General features: G+C 36.0%; 1 long non-coding RNA gene across 1 annotated transcript in view; it reads right to left on the reverse strand.

The window, feature by feature from the left end:
• Window positions 1–19,069, reverse strand: part of LOC118548209 (uncharacterized) — a 30,145-nt gene extending 11,076 nt beyond the window's left edge. Inside the window, exons 1-2 of the long non-coding RNA XR_004923515.2 lie at window positions 19,028–19,069; window positions 16,951–17,058 (exon numbers count right to left, since the gene is read on the reverse strand). This is a non-coding gene — a long non-coding RNA (uncharacterized LOC118548209). The remainder of the gene's footprint in view (window positions 1–16,950; window positions 17,059–19,027) is intronic.
• Window positions 19,070–23,305: the final 4,236 nt, after the last annotated feature.

Genomic DNA, 23,305 nt, shown 5'->3' on the forward strand with positions numbered 1-23,305 from the left:
CTTCTATTAATATTGTCCTTTCTTAGCATCTATATGTAATTAAATATCCACAACCATGTTTTAAGAATTGCTCACTTTAAGGCTGTCACTAAAGTTATATCTAAACTATCATTCAGATATTTGTAACAATATACAAATTCTTACACTAAAAATCCTTGCCCCTCCCCTCTTGTACAAATATGAAAAAAAATCATAGGTATATATATATATTTTTTATTTATTTATTTGAGAGAGAGAGAGCATGAGATGGGGGAGGGTCAGAGGGAGAAGCAGACTCCCCGCCGAGCAGGGAGCCCGATGCGGAACTCGATCCCGGGACTCCAGGATCATGACCTGAGCCGAAGGCAGTCGCTTAACCAACTGAGCCACCCAGGCGCCCAAATCATAGGTATATTTAAAGGCATTCTTTATAGTTGAAATTCCCAAGGATGGCATTCCTATTTTTAACAAAAATCTGTTAAGTAATTTAAGTATGTCTTGGTGAGCTCACTTACTGAATTTTCTCTGTAGACTCAAAGCCCTGAGTTGAGTCAGATTGCTTAGTAATCAGGGCATTATTCTATCAGATTCACTTTTTGGTGGAGTTTTGTTTCCAGTTGAGTGGTATGTTTTAAGGCTAAAAATATTCTGTAATGAAGAGAAATAGCATAGGAATATGGAACATAGTCATCACAGAGGCATGAATTCTCTTACTACATACGGTGTTTACTCTTAACTCACGATGGATTCTCCCAATTTACTCCCTTTCAACCTATTGGACTGTAGAAGCAGGAAAGAGAATTATGAAAGTCTGAATGATGACTAGCAGCAATTTTGTCACCCAGCAGTCAGAAAAAAAAAAAAAAAGAAATGTTAGCCTGAAAGAAAACAGAGGTCTACATGAATCTAAAGAAGACTCTGAGGGACCAGATTGGACCAGTGTAGACGATCTGGTCCACTCAGTTAAAATGTGGAGACACTCACAAGCAACCTGGTTGTCCAATCTAGTTGCTTGACATATTTCTAAGGAAACCTTGACAAACTGCACGTGCATTTGCTCTGCATCTAGCATGATTTTTTGCCAACGCATATACTGCGTACATAAAGGAACTTCACTTCCTCTGTGGCATTCCAGTAGTTTCTGCATACTTCTCGCCAATACACAGAGGAACGGGGCCAACGAAGATGCTTAGCTGAGAGTTTGACAGGAAACACCAGCTCTCCTACGTCTTGACGCCTGCCTTCCCTCACATGAAACCTTGAGCCTCTGACTATGAAGCTCGAAGTAAAAGGTTGTCACCGAAAGTAGACAGGTGGGTTGTCCAAGCCTATTAAACATGTCTATATCTGACAGTAATTGTTTCTATTATTTATCCCTACCTGAATGATAAGGACTTCTTAATTAGTGCCTGAGAAAGTAAATGAGGATTTAATTGACAGAAACAGTGTGCATGGTTTTGCTATAATGAAGTCAGTCATGTAATGAAGCATAAGCCAGTTTATTACTATACCCAAACACAAACTACTAAATTGCTACAGTAGACGCTTTCTGAATTTCACCTATCATTAACATAAGCAATGTGAGACATCAGCAGGCATATATATATATATATGAAATTTCCTTGATACAACCTTAATTTCAGCTTGTACATTTTTTAAATACAGTTTTCTATAGGATAATACCAAAAAACCTCAATGAATAAGAAGTTGGCATTCCTGCTCCTAAAAAGCTTATCATTCTTACTTAAGGAAATGTAGCATGCAAGCCAAGTCATTCTGCAGTTATAAAAGAGTAAGCCGTGTTTAGAAGGAAAGCAAGCAAGGGAAAAATTAATGAAGCCAAAAAAAGAAGCCTCCTGAGAAAGAGAAATATATAAAGAAAAGACTAACATTGAGGGTTTTTTTTGTTTTGTTTTGTTTTCCATTCTACAGAGACTTCTTTTTCTCCAACAGAATTCTCTTCTCTTAACCTTCTAGATAGAAGGCAGATTATCTTTGGTAGATTCTTGCAAGCTCTGGTTCTCTCTCTCTTTTTTTTTTTAAGATTTTATTTATTTATCGGAGAGAGAGAAAGTGAGAGAGAGAAGTAGCAGGGGGAGGGGCAGAGGGAGAGGGGGAAGCAGACTCCCCACTGAGCAGGGAGCCAGACACTGGCTTGATCCCAGGATGTAGGCATCGTGACCTGAGCCCAAGGCAGACACTTAACCAAGTGAGCCACCCAGGTGCCCCGCAAGCTCTGATTCTATCACCCTCAGCTCTCTAAGACTTATAACCGGGGTAACAAGCATAAACAGTACCCACTTAGTATTTTTCTTCATAATTTACTCCTAAGGCTCAGTGGACACTTGCCCTTGGGCATATCTCCCTTTGCCACTTACTGATTACAATAACCTCATATTATTACCTCATGTTATCCTATTCTCTCATCTATATCATAATACAGACTGCCATTTTATTTATTTATTTATTTTTTATTAAAGATTTTATTTATTTATTTGACAGAGAGAGACACAGCGAGAGAGGGAACACAAGCAGGGGGAGTGGGAGAGGGAGAAGCAAGCTTCCCGCGGAGCAGGGAGCCCGATGCGGGGCTCGATCCCAGGATCCTGGGATCATGACCTGAGCCGAAGGCAGACGATTAACGACTGAGCCACCCAGGCGCCCCACAGACTGCCATTTTAAACTCTATTATTTCTTGAATGGTTCCTCATCGACATGGCAATGTGACTTCTATCCAAATTTATTATCAATTCATTGGGGGAAAATTTATTTACATTTCTTTTGTATCATCAAATATATGAGGCAGAGCTGAGTCCATGAAAAGTGTACATCGATTATATGATACGTGTTCAATAATCTCGAACTAGGAGATCACACCTTGTCTGCTTTATAGAGGTTGAAAATTCTCTAAGTGCTGCTTGTGTGAAGAACCAAATACTCCATGCAATTGAATCTAAACATATCCAGATGATTTTCCTAATGAGTTTTCAGAATTTTAGATCTAGAAGGCAACTTACAATTAATTAGAGTCGTTAACTCTGTCTTGTCCTTTTTTATGTGAAGAGTCTCAAAGTCACAGATCTTTTGTGACTTGATCAGGATTGCGGACCATTAGTTAAAGATCCAGAATTAGTACCTTGATCTTAATCTTTGTGGCTAGTATGGAACTATGTCTTATTCTAATAGTATTCTTTTTATACTATAGAAGTTATCATGTTTTTCAAATTTAGAGATTTAAAAATGTTTTTAAAAATAAAATAAAACCTAAGCTGGTTATAATCACACCTTTCAGATATAAATATATATATATATATATATATATATATATATATACACACACACACACACATACATATATACACACATACATATACATATATATATATAGCTTTAGTATTTTCCTTACATAAATATAAATATATATGTATATTTCAGTGTTTGTCAATTGATGTCTTCTTGACTGCATAGTGTTGACTGTCTTACTGATGGCAAAATTGAATTTAAGAGAAAGATTCTGGCGGGCCTAAAGTTATTTTTTATAGGTAGGTTAAATAAGAATATTGAAATAATATGAAGGCATATAACTTTTTCCTATACAGAAATATTCCAAAATATTCTACAGATTCAAGAACTGCACTAATCTGATCAGGAAGGGGCAGGCTTGACCTTCACCCATTGTCCCTTCTCACACTGGGCTTCCAAAACGTCTTAGAGTGGTACAAGGACTATGGGAAGTTGGCTTAAAAGCCACTAACACAGGAAATTTCTAGCAGATCCATGCTGATGATGATTTCAGGGTTTTCTGACCCTTTTTATTAAGGTCCCACTCTTGTGCTATCCTCACTTTGCAAGAAAAGGTGATGCTAAGACCCAGCTTGGCCGTAGCCCCAGACAGCTTTCTGTTGCCAAGGACACTGAGGAAGTTGTCCTGCAGGTTGTGTGGCAGTTATAGGGCGGAAAGATTAGATCTGGAGAAGGAAGTCCTTCTTAGATCAAAGCTGGCAAACTCCGTAATTTTATCTGATATATATTACCATGACATTCCAGTAAGACTATGAAACAAAATGAAACATCTCACAGCCACTTCTGTCTGACCTTGAAAAGATATGGTCCCAAAACAGATCATATGACAAATTTTAAAATCATATAATTGATTCATTATATTTTATACCAACTGTTTTTAATGGGTGGAATATGCCTTCATTAGGACTATTTAGAATATTTGTGAAGCTAATAAACAATTTTTAAACAATAATTACAACTTGCTTTCTTGCTCCTATGTCTTACTTTAACATCTGTCCCCTGAACCCCCAATGTCTGATAAATATCGCTAAATCCACATGGAATTAGAAGGACAATATCGTAGTGTAGACCACCAAATTCCTACATGTCCGTGAGCATTCATTAAACTAAAACTAACAACATTGATAATACAATATGTAAATACAACTCTATTAGGAATATATATTCTATAATTTTGAGAATAAAAATACATAACCAAGAAATACATAAATAGACATATATAACAAAATAACCAATCAGATTAAGTCAAAGAGTAGTCATGTGTAGGGATCAAGGCATACATTTTTATACAGCATTTAGATTCAGAAATAAGAAAAAATGTGTTCTGTAAAGGTTCCCCTAGCTGACTCATCCTATAAACTGATAGTGTGATTTTCTCTTGGGAGAATAAACACTTTGCTAACTTTATCTCAAACTTACCACCAGACCAGAGAGGAAAGATTGCTCTAAGATGAAGAAACTAGTCTCTGAAAAGACTCTAAAATATAAACCATAGATTATGAATCCCAGTTGATTAGCTATATTTCTTCACACCACCAAAGCCATCTAAACATTTTGAATCTAAAGAAAATACTCTATGAAAAAGCAGTTGGCTCAAAACATCAATGAAAAACCACTTCTCCAGGAACATTTCTTTTATGTTAGAAATTACTATTTTTTGAAAATTTGAAAATTATAGAAATGTAAAAAATAAGATACTGTTAATCATGCCTGGTAAAATGACTGATCAAAAATAGATAACAAGTGTTAGCAAGGATAGGGAAAAATTTGAACCCTCATACACTGCTGGTACAGCTACCTCAGAAAACAGTTTGATAGTTCCTCTAAATGTAAAACAGTTACCAGAGAGCGCAACAATTTAATTCCTAGATATATACTCAAAAGAAATAAAAACATTTATCTCTATAAAATTTTATACATAAATGTTCAAGCAACATTATTCATAATAGCCCAATAAGTGAAAACAATCTAACTATCCATCAACTAATGTGGTAGATCAATAAAAGGGAATATTATTCAGCCATAGAAAGGGGTATAGTATTGATACATGCTACAACATGGATAAACTTTTGAAACATTATGCTTAAATAAAAGAAATCCATCACAAAGAATCATATATCATATAATTTCATTCATATGAAACATGCAGAAAAGGCAATTCTCTAGAAGTAGATAGTAGATTAGTGGTTGCCTAGGCCTAGAGGGCTTAAGGGTTAACAGAGACTGCCCGCTAATGGGTATGGGGTTTCTTTTGAGGGTGATAAAAATGTCCTGGAATTGATTATAGTGATGATCACATGACTTTGTGAATATGTGAAAAAAAACCAAAACAAAACATTGAATTTCTCATTTTAAATGGTTGAATTCTATGGTATATAAATTACATCTTAATAACACTGTTTAAAAAAAGTAGATGATGTTATAGTAAATGGCCATTTCTTCCACCTTTTATTTTTTAAGAGAAAAACAGAAGTTTTTCTCAGAAGTGATTCACTACATCATTGAAATCAGTGACTCTTCGAATTAACAATGTTACATTTTCTTCATGTTATCTCCAGTTAATACCAAAACACTTGGGATTAATAATCAAAACAATTTTATATATCACCCAGATTGTTCCAAAAATTAAGATGTTTAGCATCATGGAGCCAGAATGGAGAAGAAAATTAAGGATTTCCTGGGTGGTTCAGGATATTCCAGTGACTGGATCTCTGTTACCATAGGGAATTAACATGACTTTTGGTGGTGGTTGGTGGGGGGTGGGGGGGCTTCATCTGGATTTTTGTTTCCAGCCTAACATCAGAATCTGACATTGTTTTTATCTCTTATGATGATTTGGAGATTTTTATTCCCAAGTCTTTAAAGGAAAACCAGTAAGAAGGAGAATAGAGTTATTATTATTTTTTTTTAGATGCCTATTTGATTTGTTCCATTGTAACTTTTAGACCATCTGCAAAGGTACAAACTTGCAACATAAAGTCCAAGTGCTATTTGTGAACAGATAGCCAAGCTTCCATCCAGTAACAAAAGTGATCAACATATACAGAACTTATTGCCAATTTACTTTAAATAACTGGAATATTAGATTTCATTAGGATTTCTCCAGGAAGAATGGTCAGAAAAATCAAAAAATATATAGTTATAGTTGAAACAACAGAAATTACATTGCAGGTTGTTTTCTGAATATTTTAAATCCCTAAGTACCCTTGTACAGCCTGAATTTGAAAGTTAGCAACAGGTTAAAAAATATAGTTTTCTATTGGATTTAGTGAAATAAATACATGGGATTGTTTAGAGGTAAATTTTATATTAAAAAAAAAAAGACTGAGAGATACAAAAGTAAAACCCTCAGCATATGAATACCAATTTTTGCCTGCATGACCTAAGACAAGGTATTTAATCTTTATTCTTCATGTAAAAAAACGGATTTTTTTTTTTTTTTTACTTTACATGGATCTGATAAAATGCCAAATGAAATTAAACAGTCAGTATTAAACCCTCTATAATGGTCGCTGAAATGGGCCGAGCCTCCATTCAAATTATGCTAACCGTTCTTGATATCAGTTTTGTTTTTCTCTTCATACCAATAGCAGAGGTATGACATCCATCTAGAGAAATAAAGATGTTCTTAATAGTGTGAGATTAACATGAAAATGCAAGGCTTGCAAAATTCATATACATGTATATGTGTATACGTATAAGTCAAAAGTTAAATGGAATCCTCTGGAGGCTAAAAAAGATGGCATGTCAAAGAGTTTCTTTCCACTTTCAGGAGATTTAAACCCTACTTAATCTTTTGGGTACCACTTTAAAAGGAGCTTTGTAGAGATGTAACTCACTTTTATACATTTCACCCATTTAAAGCATACAATTAGTTTTTAGTATCTTTAGTGTATGTGTAAACATCACGACAATCACTTTTAGAACACTTCATAGCCTCTAAAAAATCCAGTACCCTTTAGTGACACCCTCATAATCCCTTGTTCCCTTTCCCCATAGTTCAGCAACCACTCATCTTTCTGTCTCTATAGATTTCCCTATTCTGGACCTTCATATGATTGGAATCATGCAATCTTTCTTCTTCTGTGATTGGCTTCTTTTATTTAGCATGATGTTTTCAAGGTTCGTCCATCTTGTAACATGTAGCGGTACTTTATTTCTTTGCATACCTGAATAACATCCCATTGTATAGATGTGCTGCATTTTGCTTATACATTCATCTGTTGCTAAATAATTCAGATTATATATTCTCCCTTAATTCTATACAAAATCCCAAGAGGTTTATCCATTTTGATCCCTGGAAAATTGAAGTAACTTTGTGTATCATAGTAAATTACTATGTGGAGCCTGCATGTGGCCTTCTGCAGAACCTGCACTCTGTACATGTATGCTCTACCCCCTTAAACATGTTTATCATATGTGGACCAATAGTTTCACTTCCAGGAATTTTTCAGCAGGCAATAATCAACTACTTACAGAAATATCAATATACAAGAGTTATTTATTGCATCATTTGTAGAAGTGAAAATTTGAGCTTAACTGTAACCATATAATAACTGTGGATGTGTTAAACCATGGTACATCAATGCTATGGAATATTATGCAGCCACAAAAATGGAGTTTTCAAAAAATGATACAGAAAACCGAGGAGACTATAGTCTTAAGTGTAAAGAAAAATTATAAAAAATACTATGTATAGTTATATACAACAGATCCCACTTTTTCATATGTTTACCATTTGTAAAATATGTATCATAATATCAACTTCATGGGGATATTGGGAAGATTAAATGTGTCAATATATGCGATGTGTTTAGAGCAGTATGTATACACATTTACCTGGTAGCCACAAACACACACACATACACACACAGAGAGACAAATACCAAAGAATAAATAGATACACACAAAAGTTCCCAGCAGAAAGATTGTGGATGAGTTGGATTTTTTAAAAATATTTTTCTCTATTTTTAAAAATATTTTCCATCTATTCTATAAGAAGCACCAAAAGGTTAAAATTGGTGGAAAGAAATGTCTTAAAGACAAGTAGTAAAGCAATAAAACAAACAGAATCATTTTGTTTAATCTTTTTTTCCATCAGATTGAGGGGCAATTTGAACACAAGTAACCACTTCAGGTTTATCCTAGAACACGAAGGCGGCACCATAAAAATCATTCCACAACTCTATCTAACTTACATCCCTAAGTGTGAAAAAGTGATTTCTGTTTATAGACCGAGGACTGTTTTGAAAAGGAGATTACCAAAATGATCCCAGTAAAAAACCAGATGCTTAGCAATCTTGAAATGTACGGTAGGATATGTGACAGAGTACTTTTACCACCATCAGATGTTGCTTATTAACCCCCCACCTAGCAAAGCATGCACTTAGACTGGGGAAGAGCCTGCGAAACTATTTTCTTCCCAGGAGACAATTTGTTCGGTATGTCAGTTGCAGAAGACAGTTTTCCAAAATCACTCATATCCTCCTCTTTTTAATAGCTCATACTTAATTAACACTCTTTCCCCCTCCATTTTAAACCAATATAAGACAGCTGTCAAAAGCTGATTTAACTTGCCCTAAGTAATATTTCATTAGAAATTAAAAGCTTTTCTATCACTTTTGCATCCTGCAGATACAGAGAAAAGAAAAGAAAACCAAACCCGAAGAGGAATTCATTTTCACATACCCACCTGCCTTTCAACCGCCATGCCAAAACTAATGCAAGAGGCACTTCAATGGTTCCGACTTCGGATGACGGGTTCTGCTTCTTTTTCTAAATATATTTTTAGTGTATTCTTATCTGATTATAAAATTAGTACAGGTATACAATTCCTTATCTGAAATTCTAAAAAGTCATAAATAAATAAAGCTCTGAAAACCAGAAGATTTTGCAACTCATTTTGTGGTAAAAGATGACCTGACCTGAACTGACCTAAAGCTGTATCAATGCCACTCACTGAGCATATCCATATGTTTTCCTGTGAAATATGAAGGTGCTTGATTACAAGAGGCTGTCTCAGATCCCACGGAAGGTATAGGCTAATATAAAGTGTATGTACCACAGAAACATCCTCAAATTCAAAAACTTCTCAATTCCAAATCATATTTGGCTACATGGGTTTTGAGAAAGGGAATGGCGACCTATGTATTCTTATTGAAAAAACATTATATAAAAAAGCATGAAAAGGGGTGCCTGGGTGGCTCAGTTGGTTAAGCATCTGCCTTCAGCTCAGGTCATGATCCCAGGGTCCTGGGATTGAGTCCTGCATTGGGCTCCCTGCTCAGCAGGGAGTCTGCTTCTCCCTCTCCCTCTACCCCCTGCTTGTGCACTCTCTCTCTCTCTCTCTCACTCACTTGCTCTCTCAAGTAAATAAATAAAATCTTTTTTAAAGAAAGCATGGAAAGTAAAATTAAAATAAAACTGTTATGCTACTACCAGAACCAGCAAGTGTGAACATTTTGGTGAATGTTTTTACTGTTCTTTTCCTCGAGTTATATATATCTAAACATATATTACTGTATAGGTTTTATAACCTTTGTGACTTCTTGCACTATTTAATACTATATCATAAACCTCTTTCATCATAAATATAGATCTACCACATTATCATAATGAGATATTGTATACATGTACTATAACAGATTTAACCCAACCTCTGGTTTTAGGTTATTTAGATATTTGAAATAAATATTTTAGGATATTTGTTTCAAAGTGGTCACAACTATAAGCCACACTGTGTTAAAGATCTTAATTTATTATTTTATAAGATAGATTTCCAGTGGGATTGTTAGGTAAGAGAACAGGACTATATTAAATTCTGACGCATATTTTTCAGACTGCCTTGCAGAAGCACAATACCAATTTATATCTTCAATTGCACTGTGAAACAGTGCTCCTTTTCTCACACCATCACCAAGCACTGAGTTTAAAAATCTTTCAAATATTTAACACAAGCCATACATAGCACCACCCCCCAAACAGTTTTTACTATATCATTACCTAGAGGGCTTGATTGTATTGGACAATAAACTTATCTAAGGAAAGTCATCTAGGGAGATAACCATCTAGCCTGTGTCCTATTCTGTACATTTTTTTAAAACACAGTCTATTTTTTTAAATTTTTTTATTATGTTAATCACCATACATTACATCATTAGTTTTTGATGTAGTGTTCCACGATTCATTGTTTGCATATAACACCCAGTGCTCCGTTCAGTATGTGCTCTCTTTAATACCCATCACTAGGCTAACCCATCCCCTCACCCCCCAAAACACAGTCTATTTTAAATGATTTTTACATAATATATTATCTTCCACTGGACTTCTAAAATGAGGGAATCATTAAAGACAATCTTTGTGTCCAAACCCTTTCAATAGCCAGACTTCATAATAAAATAATTTATCAAGAGTTTTATCAGATAGACTAAAACTACTACCTCCTATTTGTACCACAAAATTAATTCATGTTTTAAGACATGCAATGGTACAAAGCTCTCAGGAAAACGTGCCTATGGGAGTGGGGGACAAGCAACTACTGGGGGGGAGATAAAGTGATAGAAGGTGTTTGTTCCTTAATTTACTTACTGCTTCACCTTGGTAAATCTTTCTGTGTCTCATTTTTTTTTTTTTTTACAGATAAAATCTGATTAATTTAACCAGTAGCATAAGGTATTATGAGGATCAAATGAACTATTATATGTGAAAACAATCAGTAAAAAGTAAGTGCATGATAAATATTAGTTGGATTTGAGTAAAAGTGAGTTCTCATGATTCTATTCATTCATTCAACAGATAGGTTTGTGTGTGTGTTTCCTCTTGTTCCAGGACTCTTCTCATTGATTTTGTTCTGTAAAACACACTTGGGGAAATACAGGTTCTGTTCAAATTGCTACTCTGCTATTCAATGACCTGTTTCTCTTCAAGTTCCTCACTTGCAAAGAGGGGATTTTAATGCCTATTTCAAAGAGTAGTTGTAAAAATTAAAAGATGTAATGTATTTAAAGAACAGAGTGTGGTATACATAGTCTGTGCTTAATCATCTTAATAGTGTTGGTAGTGAGTAGTCTAAATTCCCTCCTCACTGTCTTAAATAGAGCTGAAGCCATACAATACCAACTTACTTCCCTTTTGCTTCTTCTCATGGGTTCATGATCAAAGGTGCTTACTGGCCAGCCATTGCACCAGCTCAGGACAAGTTCAAAGTTTGAAAGGTAGGTGAGAATTAATGAGGTAGACCAATTCTCACCCACAAAACAAAACAAAAATTAAAAATATGTGTCTTCCTGAGGACAACCTGTTTCTTAATAACACAAATAATGAACATATGAAAAATAATGAAATATAGAGATTATGAGAGAATGTGCCATGATTACCAGAAAACCCCAAATAGAAATCTCACTGAATAAAGAGGTTATTTTAAAAATAGCTAGTCTTCTCACCAACAAAGAAAAAAAAAATAAAAGCCTATACTTTCAACAAAGTACTTTGCTCTCCAAGGGAAATCAGATTCATAATTACATAATTATAATTTTTTTAAAAGACAATTTATTCTAAGTTAATGTTGAAACCCATTAGTTTTAAAATAACAAATTTTTATAGTGGTGTGTCTCTTATTCATAATGACTACATATTTGCCAACCATTATTTTATACTCCAAAATCATGGTCATTGATATTTAAAGAGCCATGAATATATCATCAAATAAAGACCATAGTTGCTCAATTACCTGGTAAGCTTGAATGCACAATTGACATTCAATCTAAATCATTACAGCAAAAGAACAGTAAAGTGATTCTGGCATTCAAATGTCTTTTAAGTTTGAATTAGCTATCTTCATGGAAGAAAACAAAGCTGCAATTTATTTATGGAAATACTGCCCTTGAAAAGGCCAGGGGTGAATCCCCAAGGAATCACTTGCTCAACTAGTCCAAAAAATTGTTTTCACCCTTCTACTTTCTCATTCTGAACCACAATGGGACCAGTTCATAGGACAAAAAGGCAGTAACGAGGACTATCTCTATAGCTTGAATAGAAGAGACATAATGACTGAGTGAGCAGCAGTGGCATTATGGGAATTAGCCAGACCCCTTTGTGGATTGTGTTCCTAGTTTCAATAATTGTTCTTACGAGAGAAAGAAATGCAGTTCCTTGAACCTAAAAATGTCTAGTCTGTGTTTGTGTAGGTGATATCACCTGCCCTCCTGACATTTTGGCATTTGGATTTGCTCATGCAGCTAGATACGATTGCCAGTTGTGTGAAAAATGCATTCTGAGTAATTGCTAGGTGTGAAAACCAGCTTTAGTATTTTAAGACTGTTAAGATGGAAGTACTCAATTCTTTGATCTAAAAAATCAATATGCAAGAAGCTACCATGTTGTTATCATCTTTGATAAAATGGATAGTGGCTAAATAATAAATTTTTATTTTATAAATTTGACTTCTATATTAAAACCTCTTCCCCAAGTTTTGCAGAAGAATTTTGAAGCATGCTGTGACAGAGACAGTTCAAGTGATTTTTAATATTCCATAGAAAAATGAGGGAGTTTAGATATAGAAAAGTTGTAGAACTGAAGCCACAATATATTCAGAAATTTTCCTACTGTGAAATTTTCCTAATAATGTGAAAATTAATAGGAATTAAGGTGAAATTTTCCTCATAATTAAATTATCCCTTATTTAGAAATATTCAGCCTTAACTTCTTTTCAGTTGAGATCATTAGATTTATTGATAACATCTAAAACTATTAGGCATTCAGATTAGGTTTAAGGGAGTTAACTCCACTTCTCATAATGTTTCCCTATCTATAATTACTATAGATAGAAAGAAGGACAAGGAAATAGGCTGAAAGATGTAGTCAGCTTAAGAAGCTGTTAACTATGTAAGCAGAACCAGCATGGGTGAGGGCTGGCAGTTTCCACAGGAGGAAGGAATGTGAGAGGATCAGGCTCAAGGCAGACAGAATTCAAGGATGGAGTCAAAAGATCTTTACCCCAATGATTTGATGGGAATGGTCCCAAAAAGGAGGAGAAGATAAAAATACAATCCTCAAAGCCAAAACTCACTTCTGTTAAGTGGAAAAGACCTCTCACTTCATTGGGCAATAGAAAAAACAATCTTTATTTCCTAAAGTTGTGTGAACAAAATTTAAAAAGTTGTTTATATTTCCCATCCCTTGGTGCTTTGAGGCTTATTCTTGTTCTTAGGAGTTCTAGCATACAATTTGAGGAAAGGATTTATTCTTCTCTTCACCCTGAGGATGATGTTCTAAGTGATATTCTCCCTTGTCCATGAATAGAGGTTTAGTTCATGGCCAGAACTCTAAGTGCCCTACCTAGACAGGCTTTGTAGCACACCACACAATAGCAGCCCTTCCTATAATAGAAGGAGAGGTTAAAAGTCATTAGCCAATTGCTAAGAAATTTAATTCCAGTATTAATGATTAACCAATTCTCCCTCCTCAAAAATACTAGCTCTTTTGAGCTCCCAAAATCAATTACTTCAAACATCCTCTACTGCAGTAAGAACTTCATTAGTTTCAATTCAAAAATGTGCTATAACAAAGGACATAATCTATTAAATAGCACAGATAAGTACTGGTTTATAGTTATGTCATGAAATTGCCAGCCCCTTCCCCTTGTATTCTCCTTTTCTACCATTCCAAGCTGAAGTCAGAGGCCGGGCTTCTGAACTTTGAGGTAGACTCAGGAAAGGTGTTGCTTTCATGAGGTAACACGCAGATGGAAATATTCTCATACCTTCAACTGCCTGGGCCAAAATGTTTACTGTTCACTCTGAGGACATGATTACTGTTTTGCCCACTGCTACCAACTAATGGAGTTGTGAGGTCAGCTATTTGTTGGACCACAGGCAGGAGAGAAAGTTTGTATTGGCTGCTGTCACCATTTGCAACATCAGCTGATGTCAGGGACCAGTTAGAATAACAAAAAGAGTTTAGAGGAGCAAAAAAAAAAAAAAAAGAAAGAAAGAAAGAAAAAAAATCGCTTTTACTGAGACATCTGCACTAAGAACCAGAACCATTTATCTTCTGGTGGATAGGTCCCCCTAGTTGCTTAGAATGAACAAATGTTTCTATGGCTTTATGGGTGAGCTACTTTTTGAAAGTGATCATGCTAAAATAATGTTGCCAAATTTGAATAATTATTGAATTTTAAGTTGGTCAATTAGCTATAGTATGAATTAGAATGTTTGACATGCTATGACCCTTCAGAAATTTTATCATCGGTAATGCACAGGAAGTGTTATATCAAACAACCCAATTAAATATTGGGCAAAGGACCTGAGTAGCCATTTTTCCAAAGAAGACAAACAAATGGCCAACACGTATATGAAAAGGTGTTCAACATCACTAATCATCATGGAAAAAGAAATCAAAACCACAATGATATATCACCTCATACCTGTTAGGATGACTATTATTAAAAAATAAATAAATAAACGGTAAGTGTTGCCAAGGATGTGAAAAAAAAAGAACCCTTATGTACTGTTGATGAGAATGTAAACTGGTACAGCTATCATGAAAAACAGTATGGAGTTTCCTCAAAAAACTGAAAATAGAACTACCCCAACAATCTCTCTTTTGGGTATATACTCTAAGGAAATGAAATAAGTACCTTGAAGAGATAGCTATGCTTCCATGTTCATTGAAGCAATAGTCATAATAGCCAAGATATGGAAATGGCCTAAGGATTCATCAACAGATTAATGGATAAATTGTTATAGATAGATGATAGACAGACAGATGGAAGGAAGGAAATCCCATCATGTCCAACAATGCAGATGAACATGGAAGACATTATGCTAAATGAAACAAGCCAGAAACAGAAAGAAAAAATTCATGATCCAATTTATATGTAGAACCTAAAAAATTTAAATACATAGAAGAAGAAAGTAGAAAGCAGGTGGAATGGATAGGGGAAATGGAGAGATGTGGGTCAAAGGGTGCAAAGTTGCAGTTATGTAGGATGAATAAGTATACATATCTCATGTACAATATGAGGACTATAGTTAAGAATACTGTATTGAATACAGGATTCTAAGAGAGTTCATTTCAGGCACTCTCTTCTCTCTTTCTCTCTTTCTGTCTCTCTCACACACAGATGTGTGTGCCCATGAACACACACAGAATAGTAACTATATAAGAAGATATGTTTAGCCCAAGTGGTGTATACACACACACAGTGGAATATTATTCAGCCATTAAAAAGAATGAAATCTTGCCATTTGCAACAACATGGATGGAGCTAGAGAGCATTATGCTAAGTGAAATAAATCAGAGAAAGACAAATACCATATGATCCATATGATTTCACGCATATGTGGAGTTTAAGAAACAAAACAAACACAGGGGGGGAAAAAGAGACAAACCAAGAAACAGACTCTCAACTATAGAGAACAAAGTGATGGTTACCAGAGGGGGGAGGGGCAGAATGGGTTAAATTGGTGATGGGGATTAAGAGTACACTTACAGTGATGAGCCCTGAGTCATGTATAGAGTTGTTGAATCACTATGTTGTACACCTGAAACTAATATAACATTGCAGGTTAACTATCCCAGAATTAAAATTTTTAAAACTAAGAATTAGAAATTCATTAAAAATTAAATACATTCTCTAGTTTAAAAAGATAATTAGCGTGACTGTACTAATTCATTCACTATGTATATGTATATCAAATATCATGTTATACATCTCAAATATATATAATTTTTATTTAAAACATTTTAAAAGGGTTATATTTCACTAGTAGCCATCACTTTGCTTCTTCTTTTCTTCTCCATTTCACTGCCCTCAAATCACAGTCCCACATTCTGAACAATGTGTAGTTCCTCTGACATAAAATACGTAGGAAGCTCCTAGTCTAGACAGCTACCACTGTAATACCAAGCTCTTTTATCGCACACACTCCTTACCTGACTTTCTCATAATTTATCATTAACTAGTCTTCTGGCTCATATTTCTAACCCATACTCCTATTTGCTTGCCTGTGAGCACCTAGGCTATCCCATGAGAATTGTCTGAATTTTTCAATCTAGTCTATTTAGCTTTGCTTCTACCTCCAAAGAAACTCAAGGTTCACTCTACTTAGTAGATGGAAGAAAGAAAAACGGTAGCTTATCAAACAGCACTCTTCCATTATCTATTTCCATTAGGTATCCAGACACTTGTTACAGAACTCAAAAGAAGAATGGAAATTTTAAATAGACCTGGGTGGAAGAACATGGGCTTAGATACTGCTAATATGTTTCATCTGAACCTCAGAAGTTCAGTAAGAGATCAACAATTCTTAAGACAGCCTAGAGCATTTATACCTTTATAATACAGATCAACATCTAGTCCGTCAGTCAGATTATATGAGCAAATGAGAAAGTGTTCCTTGATTCTATTGTTATCACTTCCTCAAAGGCAACTGAATTTTAGAGTTATAAAAAAAATCTTGCTGAAAAGCACTCGAGTACTCTTTAAAGTCTTTGTGCTTAAAAAGAAAGAAAATCTCACTTGGGGTTAGGTCAGAAAGCTAAAGAACACTTGAGGAGAAATTAGAACAAAGTATTTTCTCTTTTAAGCAAAATAATTGTTAAACACAAAGACACACACACACACACACAGACGCACAAACACTCCATTTCTTCCATATAAAGACAAACCTGGAGATTCTTCCACGCGGCCGCTCTTCTATGTAATACCCACACTCCAGGCCCAGCCTTTTCCAGTATAGTTTCCACATCTGGCAGTTCTCCTACTGTTGTCAGAACCTTCAGAAGACAAAAAGCACTACCGCCAGTTAGAAATAGCGTCTGAATCTTAAATCCCAGAGCCCACAACCATCAGATGAATCCAGTTTGAAGATCAATGTTTTCAATCATCATCACCTGCTATCTCACCCAGATTCCAATTTGTTTCCTCAACATGTCTTTTTTGTTGTTGTTTTTTTATTAAGCTTCTGCCTTCTTGTATATGACCTATTTGGGGGTTTTCTTTACATAGCTCACTTCTTTCTTGACTGCACATTACGTGAAAACAAAAGAAATGCAGAGAGTAAATTATCATGTAACCTCTTTAACAAAACAGTCGTAGGCAACGAAGGATATCATCTGGCACAGAGGCGATCTTATAAGTTTCTCTCCGATATGAAGTTCTGGGAATTATATCTAGACTAAAATCCAGTATTGAGTCTATACCCTGAAAGTTATATATTCCTTTCAACAATTGAGGCTTGAGGAGATTTTACAGAAACATCTTTTTATTTCTGAAATCAAATATTTCCTTCTTCAGAACACCGTGCTCCAGGGATGCCTGGGTGGCTGGCTCAGTTGGTTAAGCATCTGACTTGGGCTCAGGTCATGATCACAGGGTCCTGGGATCGAGTCCCACATCGGGCTCCTTACTCCGCAGGGAGCCTGCTGCTCCCCCTGCTTGTGCTCTCTCTCTCTGACAAATAAATAAATAAAATCTTTAAAAAAACCAAAACACCTTGCTCCTCTTTCTAAGAACATTATTCTCCCAAACACCCAAGATAAAAATTATGGACTCAAAGGTGACTGCTAGTTCCTTGCCTCCTAAGACATTGTAAAGTCTACAATTCTACTATACAACATAACTTTCTACTGTCTCCTCCCCTATTTCAGATCTCCCAAGATCTTCAGAATGTCTAAAATCTAAGTGACATCCAGTATTTTCTATGTTCTTTTCCAGTCCTGTCTTTCCAATCTATTTAGGGAGCAAATGGCTATGTTATTTCTTTCGTCTGGGCCTTGGCTCTTCTGCCCAGAATACCTACCTCTATGTTTTCCATTTGCTCAACTCTCATTCATCCCTCAGGCAGCAGTACAAATACCTCTATGCTGGAAATCCTTCTTCTGTTTCCACAAATGAAACAACAATCATCACTTCCTCCTCTGAATTCGTATGTTCATAATCATTCCCTCTCTCGTTATTCATCTATTACCTATATTTTTTCTAGTAGACTATAACGTCCTTGAAGGTAGAAACAATGATCAATTCAACTTCATTTTTCCATCATCTTCTGGAACGTAAATGGATATTTAAAACATTTAGGTAAAAAAAAATACGTTAACATTTTAGTGCTAACACTTTGATAAATTGGTCCTTGATGCTGTCTAAGTAATAAATGGGTCCACATGGGCATGGAATAAATCATCACAGCCAGGTGATGGGATTTTACTGTTTTACATTATTGCCATTTACCTGGTCACCTTTGTCATAAATGCCCCTGGCTCTACTCTAAATGGATCAGAAAGATGTAAAACCCCTCCATTGAAAAGGGACACTTAAGGTTCAGACTGGCATGAAATTCAAATAGGTTAAGGTGGCAAGTAAGGAGGTTTATTTCTTCTATCACAAGTCTAGTCAATATGACCGCCTCATTAATGCATGAAGTTAGCCTGAAACTGCTTTTTCAAGTGGAATGTTATTCACTGCAGACCTTCAATGTCCGTACTCAAGGAGCCTGTTCGCACACCTGGTTCACACCTGACGCAACTTCCTTAATCCCTCAGAAATGACCAGCCAACAGTAAATTAATAAATGACAAGTTTCTTTTAACAGGTTTTTGCATTCATTTGCAAGTTCAGTGAACACTGAAAAATCAATTATAGAAAAGAAATTTAAAGTAAAATTGGGAGAAAAGAAAAGAGTATAAAATGGTGCACTTTTGATTAAATATAACATAAAAGCAGGAGGAATTAAAAAAAAAAAACAAACCTCACTTGGCAAGAGCTGTTCCTCTCGTAGCCCTGCATTCTCAATCAGAGAACTGCCAATGGCTATTTGAAGAAGAAAAACAGGAAACGGAGCTTTTCACAAGAAAAAAATAATATTTGTCAAGGGCAGTTTATTACAGAATGTCATTTCCAGATGACTCCCTTGAACAGAGTAATAAAAATGATTTTAAAAATTAAATAGAGTCCTTGCAGACAAATATAAGACTTTGTGTGAAGACAGACTACCAAGAACCGGGGCTCACCTTCAGTCAAAGATATGAACTAGAGGAAAATAAAAGCCATATAGGAAAAAAGAACATCAAAGTCCAGTGATACTCATTGGCAAACACCGAAGGTTTAACTAGAAATATGTTTACTATTTTAATGCATCAATAATGATTTCTGAGTCTTGCTTATATTAATACACTTTTGTGTTGGCATCCCGCACCAGAACTTTCAATTCAGAGAAAATAATAAACTTTGAAAAGTTTATTTTCCTGAAAGCCAAAGAGCAACAGAAAGACAGAGGACGAGAGAGAGACAGAGACAGAGACAGAGAGGAACTGCAGTCTAGCAGGAACCAAAATGCTCTCTTGCAAAAGCAAAATGGTTTGCTTGCAAAAGAGAAAAACAAAAAGTTGCAAAGTAATAAGTTAACATCTGCTGGAAGGACAGAGATAACTTCAGGTCAAGGAAACTTAATCCCCGGTAGATGAACAAAATTGTGTCCCCCACCCCCACAAATTCCTATTTGAAGCACTAACTCCCAAAGTGACCGTAGTCAAAGGCAGGGTCTGTGAGGAGGTGAGAAAGGCTAAATGAGGTCTTAAAAGTGGGGTCCTAATCCAATGGGATTGGTGACTTTCTAAGAAGAGGAAGATCTCTTTCTCTCTCTCTCCCCCCACCCCTGCATCTGCTATGTGAGGACACAAAGGGGAAGGTGGCCATCTGCAAGCCAGGAAGAGAGCTCTTACCTAATCGGCACCCTGGTTGTGGACTTTCCCAGTCCCGGAACTATGAGAAATTATTGTTGTTTAAGCCACTCAGTCCACGGCACTTTGGTACGGCAGCCCAAGCTGACCAATACATCCAAGTAAACTGTCAACTTGAATCTAGCCTTAAGAAGAAAGAAATTAGATATGTTTCCACCCATTCAATAAATGAATATTTATCAAGCCTATTCACAATCATTGTGCTAGGTGCTAGAACTTCAGTGATAAACGACAGAGCCATGTACTTTATCTTTGGGAGTTCAGAGATGAGTTGGGACAAAAAAAAAAAAAAGATATTATTTAAATAATCATCAAAAAATGTAATTACCAACTATGACAAAAAGCTTTAAAGAAGAACTAAAAGGACCTGTGGGGCCTGATTCAGTGTGAGTGGCCAGAGCGGGCTCCTCTGAGGAAATAACATTTGAGGTGAGAGAGAAAAAAAATCAGTGTTAGTTGACGTGGCTAAAGAGAGGGAGAAAGACCAGGGCAGGGCTGGCTAGAGGGACAGCGGGCTAAGCTGGGGAAAAGGGCCGTGCAAAGGCCCCGCATGTGAGGCTTGCTCTTCCTTATGGATTCTGTGCCTCAGTATTACGTATTGAAGTACATGAAATAAAAGCTTCTGTGAAAGTATTGTCTGTGCCAGGAGAAACAAAGTGCCTTTTTTTAAAGGGGGAAGAAAATAAAAACAATCTTAAAAATCATCACCGATATTGTGGGGATGCCAAGATGATGTGACCTATGAGGCAGTGGGTAGCATTTGGAGATGGTGGCTGGACACACAAACGAAGTGAATTCCTTCAAGTTTCATTGCTCTTTCCGAGCTTCTTATCCCAAGTGGCCTGTGATGTTGCCATGGGAACAAATCTCAGCCAAAGAAATCAATGAGTTAAAAATAAGAGTGAGAACAATGGTAACCAACTTGATTTGCCCCAGTGTCCGACCTCTCCAGAACATGACTCAGTGTGGCTGGGGAAAGTGAGAGAAGAAATGAAGGTTCCACCCCAGAGAGGGATCTGCTTGGCCCGGCTTTCTCTATGCCAAGCTACATAATCCACTGTCCCTGCTAAGTGAATAAATTGGAACAGTTCCTTCTCAGGCTCCGATTGGCTATGATTACAGGGAGCGGGAGTGGGATCATGCAAGGGTTTCTTCGCTGAGTGAGGCAGATTTTATGAGAAGAAGCTTTTAGGGGAAACAATTATCCAAATCTAGTACAGTTTTACACAAAGCCAGACATGTATGCTCTTAGGGAACCTTTTAATTCTGCCAAACAAAGATTAAAAATAGAGCTCTGAATATACCACCGAAGCCTCATTCATTTAGCGTGAAGTTTTATCTATCTGTTCAAGGTCAGATACACCATTTAGGGGTAACGCTGAAAGTTGAGTTAGTCCTTTAAGCCTTAATATGGGGCAGTTTCTTAGACCCTTTCCTGAGGTCTTAAGGGGAGTAGGGTAATTTGGGGGCACTTGGCTAATGAGATTTAAAGGTATAAAGTAAACAAAGGCCAAGGAGGTGTACACTGTCCTCATACAGTCAGTAATTTGAAGGGAGGCAGGCCTGATTCTATCCCCCAATATCCTCAGCTTTATCTTCTCACAGTCCTGGCCCTCCTGATGTATTCTTTAAAAAACAATCACATGGAAGCTTTTGCATCATGGGTTTTGTTCATAGACCTACTTTGAAATGTTAACTTATTTTACTTGGAGGAACAGAACTACAGTTCCTTTTATAAAAGTCAAAATAGTACTTATTGAAGACTCCATTGCCTCTGCATCTGAAGCATCCAAAGAAAGAAGTGGTCTGAGGGAGAAATCACATTTCAGCAGTTTTATATGCAGTTTATTGATTAACAGCAGAAAGTAAAATAGGGCCCGGTCTCTGAAAATGAACACCCAAGAAAGCCAAGAGGCCACGTGCAGAGTGGCAGCAATGCATGGCAGAGCCGCTCCACGCCTACGCATTTCTGTCTGCACATGACAGGATGAGAAAATGAACATTTCCTCTCAAACCAATGACCAGAAGATATCCACGAAGGCCTCTGATTTAGCATCAGTGTATTAAGTACTTGAAAAATAGGTCATTAAACTAAAGCAAATCGGCACATGGAATGACATGGCAAACACAGTTGAAAAGTGAGAATTTACTATTTGTGGGGCCTGACTTCTTATTATCACTAAAATAATTCACTGCTTGTGAGAAGTTCTTAGCAGTGTACTAGATAAGGATTAAGGAGAATTACCTGATCATTTGGCTTGTCATCCTCCCAGGATGCCATTGTATTCAGTATAGATCTGATTCCTCTTTCCCCTGCCCTGTCTTCAGAAAGAAAGCAGGTGAATTAAGTCAAGCAGGCAACTTAAGACTTCCTTGCCATGTGGGTTGATGAACTTCTTTATCCACTTAGAACATGATGATGTTCACCCTTTAAAAGCAATGCTTTATTAAGGCCTGGCTATTTCCTATTATACTAGCTATATCTGTGCCCTTTAGAAAAATCACTCTAAGCTTCAGAGTTTTTACCTAAAAAATGATGTAGATAATGTTTAAATGTCCCAATAGATAAAGTATACACCAAAAATTTTCTTTTATGGCACATTACTGTATTTTGAAAGTAAATAAATGCACGCATGGATACACATACACAAACCTTTTGTGCTCCAAAGGAATTTTAGGTTGAGTAGAAGTTCTATATCTTAAATGTAGTGATGGTTATATAGGTTATAATTCAAAACTCACTGAACCGTACTCTTAAATGGATGGATTTTATTATATGCTAATTATACCTTAATGTTGATTTTACAAATGAAAGCAAAAGAGTACACACCAAAAAAAAAAAGATAGTTCCATTTCTAAATAGGGCTTATTAATATCAGATACATGAAAAATAATATCTAAAATTATTCTCATTTGCAAATTTTTAGTTGTTCAAATTTTAGGCATAATCTCAGCCGTATATATGTTCTAGATTTTAGGAAAGCAATAATAAATTTTTTGTACCCTCAGTAGAAGCTCCAAAAATGTTCTTTATCTTCCTTGAATAGGGTTTCTTCCACTTAGGAAAGTTAGATACATTCAAAAGTGCCTAAGAGTTGCAAAACACAAAACACAATGTTTTGAGTGATGTGCAAAGTATTAAAATTGGTCCTTACCTTAAGAATCCTGTAACTAACTTTAGATATGTGCTATATGCGCACTGGGCATACAAGTAACAAAATATTAAATAACAAATGAACTGAGTGGTACAGGCAGTAAGCATACAATGGTGTTGTTTAGAAAGGAAT

The sequence above is a fragment of the Halichoerus grypus genome, chromosome 10 (genome assembly GCF_964656455.1).
Source record: "Halichoerus grypus chromosome 10, mHalGry1.hap1.1, whole genome shotgun sequence".
NCBI lineage: Eukaryota > Metazoa > Chordata > Mammalia > Carnivora > Phocidae > Halichoerus > Halichoerus grypus.